We start from the raw sequence: 6,831 nt of genomic DNA on the forward strand, positions 1-6,831 counted from the left end.
AACCACTAAGGGCATATAGAATTCACCACTTCAAGTGGAAAAAAAAGTGCCAAACATATGCAAGAATGGACTTTAAATAAATACAGTTAGGGGTCATAAATATTAGGAGAGAGACAACTTTTTTGGTTCTGTACATTACCACAATGAATTTTAAAGTGAAACGACTCAGATGCAGTTGAAGTGCAGACTTTCAGCTTTAATTCAGTGGGATGAACAAAAAGATGAGGAACTAAAGCATTTTTAACACAATCCCTTCATTTCAGGGGCTCAAAGTAATTGGACAAATTAAATAACTAAAAATAAAATGTTCATTTCTGATACTTTGTTGAAAACCTTTTGCTGGCAATGACAGCCTGAAGCCTTGCAATCATGGACATCAGCAGATGCTGAGTTTCCTCCTTTTTAATGCTCTGCCAGGCCTTTACTGCAGCGGCTTTCAGTTGTTGTTTGTTTGTGGGCCTTTCTGTCTGAAGTTTAGTCTTCAATAAGTGAAATGCATACGTATGTGACTGACTCTGCCATTCAAGAGTATGCCACTTCTTCACTTTAATAAACTCCTGGGTTGCTTTGGCTATAAATTTTAGGTCAACATCCATCTGTATTATGAAATGCTGCCTTATCAATTTGACTCCATGTTTTACAGATGATGTGGTAATGCTTTGGATCATGAGCTGTTTCCCGCCTTCTCCATACTTTTTACTTGCCACCATTCTGGTAGAGGTCTATCTTGGTTTCGTCTGTCCAAAGAATGAGTTTTTGTTTTTGTTTTTTTAGCAAAGTCCAATCTAGCCTTTCTATTCTTGAGGCTTATGAGTGGTTTGCACTTTGCAGTGAAATCTCTGTATTTACTTTCATGCAGTCTTCTCTTTATGATAAACTTGGATATTGATACACCTACCTCCTGGAGAGCATTGTTCACTTGGATGGCTGTTGTGAAGGTGTTTCTCCTCTGTTGTCTACCTTGGAAGTCTAGGTCATTTTGCGTTGCTGAGTTTGCCAGTGAACTTTCAGTTAACAGGATGTATCAAACTGTAGATTTTGCCACTCCTACTATTGTATATACTTGTATAGTTTTGTACATACTCCTAATATTGTAGCAATTTCTCAGATGGGTTTTTTTTTCTGTTTTTGCAGGTTAGGGATGTTGTTTTATCTGTATGGGGAGCTCCTTTGACCACGTGTTGGCTGTTCACAGCAAAATTTTCTAAATGTAAGCACCACACCTCAAATCAACTCCAGACCTTTTATCTGCTTAATTAATAACAACATAGCAAAGGAATTGCCCACACCTGACCATGCAACAGCCTTTGAGTCATTGTCGAATTATCTTTGGTCCCTTTAACAATGCACAATGCACAACTCCTAAACCCTTTATCCAATTTGAATTTGAATTTGGATACCCTCAAGTAAAGGTCTACAGAGTCTACATAGCATGTCCATGTCCATTATATAACTATTACTGATATGTTTCTTTAAACATAAAAAAAACCAAAAAACTTGTCAGCGTCTAAATATAAATGAACCTAACTGTATGCAGAACTTGCAAACACTGACAAATAACTTCTTTCATATGTCATATAATTTACCTTTTGTTAACTATTTATAGAAATTGCAGTCAAACCTTGTTTTGACCAAAGTTACAGGGATATTGTGTTTGCTGTTGGTAATGGAGAAATGACACTGTCATTGTTTAGCTTGGTTGCCTAGAAATCTTTTTTGAGGAAGTGTGTCACCAATTACACAAACCCAAAGCTCTACATTTTATCTTTATAATTTTGTAAATTGTTATGCTTGTTGTTGTCATTGCTTATCTGTATTCTGCTGTGTACAGTGTCCTTGAGTGTTTTGAAAGGCGCCTTTTTAAATAACATTTATTATTATTATTAGTATTATTATTATAATTATTATTATTATTATTAGCTGATAAACTGCAACCTGGAAACAGCTAGCCGTTAGCAGCTAACTATAGGTTTGCCTAATGATGTGAATTGTTTTCAGAAGCCAAAACAGAGCAGTTACTTATTATATAAAAAATTTTTGAGAGTCACTCATCAAGGTTAGGATGTTCCAGTGAAAAAAACAGAGAAGCATTAGTAGGCTAGTACTTGTTGTATAATATATACACAAGTGTGTTGCATTTTTGTTAAAAATCCATTCTCTGGATGGTGCTGGTGCTGATTTTTCTAAACAAGAAAAGGAAAAAAAAGAGATTTTGAGCTCCAAGCAGGGTGAATATCATGGTTTGAGCCGGGAGTTGATGCTGAATCATGGTCGGTTTCATCCATATTTCAGGATGTCAGTGAGGCAGTTTGAGCTCTCGTTGGCAGAGTTGGGACCACATTTAACAAGTCTGGAAAATAATTTGAGAGAGCTGATTGACCTGGAACGGCATCTAGCTCAATGCTTGAGGTAAACTAGTTTTATTTATACTATTTGTATATTCAGTAGCGGGGCATGCTTTGAGCTAGAGTGCAGTTGTTGCCAAATGCAGTGGTCAGATCAATTTATTCAGATCTGAAAAATCGAGCTTTAAAATTTGTCCAGAAAATTAGTCTAGCACCTAGCATCATGTGTCCAAAAAATATTTGTAACCCACTAAATATTTGCACAAATTTTATGCGTCTGGTGTGTAAATGATTCATATTTTAGACATTTTTGTTTTATTTATTTCCTTTTTTTTTATTTGGCGTATAGATAATACATTTGTATAGTTAGTAAATATAAAGACACATGGACAGCAGTTTTATTATAAATGTATTTTAATAGCCCGTAATGAACAATACTCTTTATCATTATGGTAAAGTGTCGTCCACTTTTAGAAAGTGTGTATTATGTCTCTCAAAGGGAACTTACTACATCATCTATCTAAACTCACTCAAGAAACCCACATAGGTCTGTGTCAAATCCAATGCCACAAGCTGGTTACTAGGCAAGGTAACCAGGTGGCGTAATTGAAGTGAGGCTATTATCCAATCAACGAAAAGAACAACTGAGCTCAGCTTTCTGTTACAAAACGTGCTACAAAAGAATTCATACATTTATTCAGGTCCTTTGGCAAGTGGAAAAGAGATCCCAGCCCACTCAGAAACACCCACCACTGGATCACTTCTGGTACCAAATAAGTTGCAATTCAATTTTATTTACTGAACTTTTACTTGTTTTTTGCCTGTGGACGAAGGAGATGATTAATCTCAAAATGGTTAGTTATCTGTACTGCTAGAGCATTATCACTATAAAGCTGTATTTTCCAATGAAATCAGTGCTCGAACCCTAATTTATTTTTTAATTGATTCTGTTTTTTTATTTGATCATTTGTTAATAAGGCCTAAGAATTTATTTAAAAGTTTGGTCTTCTTACATACCCAATGCCTCCATGGTAATGTCAAAATAAAAACACAGACCAACAAACTTATAAACTTATACCTGATTTGAAAAAAAATCCTGGAATCAGACTCAAAATTAGAATTTCTATTTTTCATGACATTATATTTTATGTACTTATATACTTTAAAAAAAAACTGCATTACTTATAAGTGATAGGCGGCACATTTTTTTGAGTATTTGTCAGATAATGATGTGACCACTATCAAAAGCTGTTGCAAAAGATCACAGAATTTGGATAATTAAGTCTTTCTATCCTGCAGTACTGCGTTAAAAGGACAACACTTTGGACAAACTCAGGAAAGTGTTAAGTTCTCAGGATATATGCTAAAGAATACTACTGGCTTTCTGTTATATTTACATCGGCTACTAAGAAGTTAAATTGAGGCAAAAAGAAAAAAAAAAAAGATAGACTAGCTCACCAGCTTCCAGAAATGTGAATTGCTCATGAAATTTTAAAACATAGTAGCTTCTGTCATGAGAAGTCTCTGATTGAATCCCACACCAGCTCTGTTCTCAGAAGTAACTCCTCCGCTCTCTCAAGCCTCTTCTGCTGTCACTTCAGATCAGCTTGCAAGTTCACTTTTAGCTGGATAGCTGGAGGTTAACTTGCAAAAGGGAGAAGTCAGAGTCAGCAGAGCACCCAGAGTGTCTGCAGACAAGAAGTCCATTTCTAAACACTCACACAGGGACAACACTCGCTCGCTCTCCTCTCTCTCGCTCTTTCTCTCTCTGTCTCTCCTTTCTGCACCCCCTCCTGCTCTTTGAAGTATATAAAACAGATTCCCAACTCGGCAACTTAATTTTCCCAATTGTATCATACACTGAGCCTTGAGCTATGCATAATTTTCATAATGCACAATTTCACACTTAAAACTCCAGATGAATCTTAAACCAGAGTTGATCAAAAGTGTTGCAGTAGCCTGTGTGTGAGATAGAAAAGGAGAGTATATGAAGTTTTTATTCTTCCTCAATTTATCCATTTTATAGTCAAGTGCATTATGATGTAAGAAGTATTGATTGGACCCTTTTATAAGCGATGATACCATTCGATCAACCAGTCTTTGTTTACACAGCTACATCGGACAAATCACGATGCATGCTGGTGGACAGACTGACAGACAAGACCGTGTAAAAGTCTCTGTGAACTGTCTCTGTGTTTGATTGAGACTGAGGACAACAGAATATAAGGAGCGAAAGTGGTGACGGTGGTTGAGTTAAAATAGTCCACCTCTCTTCTGCACACCCTGAGGGTGCAGTCAGCGTTAAGTGGATGGATAAAAATCTCGGGAGTGATTTGGGGCAGAAAAAAAAGAAGCAAGAGTAAAAGAAAAAGTTGAGGCCAGCTGTGGTATACGGGTTTGAGATGGCACCTTTGAAAATAAGACAGTAGAGGAGCTTAAAGCAGTTGTGTTAAAGATGCTAAGATTGTCACGGTCTGGGTTGAGTGTTAGGTTTTTTGGTGTAATTTTCCACTTTGGCTCCTGTGCCAGGATTCGCTCTGTGGGGCGGAGTTCTGCGTCCCGCTCCAGCCTCCTCTCACCTGTAATGGATCAGCCGTAATGAGCAGACCTGCATTTAAGACCAGCTCAGTCTTCCACTCCCCACCGGATCATCTACTAAACCGCGATGGTAAATCGGCCTTCATGTTGAGCTCATACCTTGTTACTCCTTGTGTCTCCAGTTTACTCTGCGTTGGATCTGTCACCCTTCTGGTTTCGCTGGTGTACTCTGCCATCCCACTACTGCTGAACACTTCCCTGCCAGCCTCTTCACTCTCTCTTTGCTCAACGCTTCTCCATGGCAATCAGGATATAGCATAAGACTTTTCCTGCCTGGCTTCCTGCTCGCCGCTTCCCCTTGGAATGCTGGGAAAGACAGAGAAGGTCTGATATCTTGGTTCTTCGTGCTCTCTGACACTCACTCCACCTCTGAATTTATTGCTCTACGCTTCTCTTCTAAGCATTCCTCACCCACGCTCTGAAGAAAAGGCTACCTTAACAGTCTTTGCCTGGCAATAATCCTCCTCTCCCTCTGTTGCAGTGGACTCCACTCAAGTGACACTCGCTCCCTGCCTCGCTTTAATCATTAAGACTCTTGAGGAGGTTTGTACATTGAGGTAGTTGGCATAACAGAAAAGACAGTAGGAAGTGTTCCCCTATGATCAGCTTTCATGGCCAATAAGAAATACCAAAAGAGAAAAAGAAGATGAAGGTGATGTCACTATTGAAGACAGGGAAAAGATAAAGACACTTAAAAGATCATTAGCACTCCACAGCCTTCTCTGCAGAGCAACTAACATCGCAGACCCCAGAGGATAGATACCCCCATCCTCAAGGACCCTACCTACCCTGACATGGCCTATTTATACTTCTATCCCCAGGCCGAAGGGATAGAAGTGTGAAATCTAGAACCTGTATACTAAAGAACTCGTTCTTCCTCACTGTCATTAGATTCCTAAACACCTGACAGGGGTTGATAACCTTGGTCTACCTCAATCTACGACTGTCTGTTTCTATGTTTGCACACACATAATTGTGCAGTCACTCCTGTCTACTCAGTGTGGTTAATTACATAAACAAGTACATCTCTTATTGCAGCTCAGAGTTTTTTATTTGTATAGTTATATTTTGTGAAGATCTTATATTTCTTATTTGCTGTTTTTATTGTTTTTAAATTAAATGATAAATATCATTTATTCTATTTATGTATTTTATATATGGAATTTTTTGTTACTGGTTCTGGACAGCAAATTAAGAGTTTCACTGTACAAGAAAACATGTGTCTTTACAATAAAATGTTTATGACAGGAGATGAGCGGGTAATATGTCATACAATAATGCCATTTTGCCGATTTGGGTAATCTAAAATTTTAAAAAAGACCTTAATTGAATTCAAAGTTTCCTCTTTCATCAGTAATTAAAAACTTGAATGCAGATTATTGTTCAAAAAGTAAACATTGCCAAACGTGACATCACATTATGCTAGCAGATAAGACTTACTTATGGGGAGGTATTGTGGAAGTTTGGATATATAATAAATATAAATAAAGACTGAATAATTACATCCATCCAGCACTGAAGCTGGATAGAGGTGGTCTGTTTGTGTTGACTGAATCAGTGATATTAGATCTGAACACAAAATATTCTAGGCTCAGCTAGCTCCTCCTCATCGGTATCTTAGCATATTTGCTAAAAATAGGAATGATCATACTCTCCAGATACCAAGGTAGAACATAATGCCAATGTAGTCTAGCCACAGGAAAAAAACTGCTGCATTTGTGTATTTTAAAACATAAATGAGACCGTTTGAGTTTGACAGTTGTTTGAGTAGCAGCTAGGTAGAAAATGCCACATCACGGCTGCAGGCTATCTATATGATACGATCGATCATCCTGTCATCATGTAAAACATTTGGAGAAGTCAAAGCTTGCGTCCACTCTGGCCTTCC

The sequence above is a fragment of the Pundamilia nyererei genome, unplaced genomic scaffold (assembly GCF_000239375.1).
Source record: "Pundamilia nyererei isolate P.nyererei 1_Seehausen unplaced genomic scaffold, PunNye1.0 scaffold00026, whole genome shotgun sequence".
In the NCBI taxonomy this organism is placed as follows: domain Eukaryota; kingdom Metazoa; phylum Chordata; class Actinopteri; order Cichliformes; family Cichlidae; genus Pundamilia; species Pundamilia nyererei.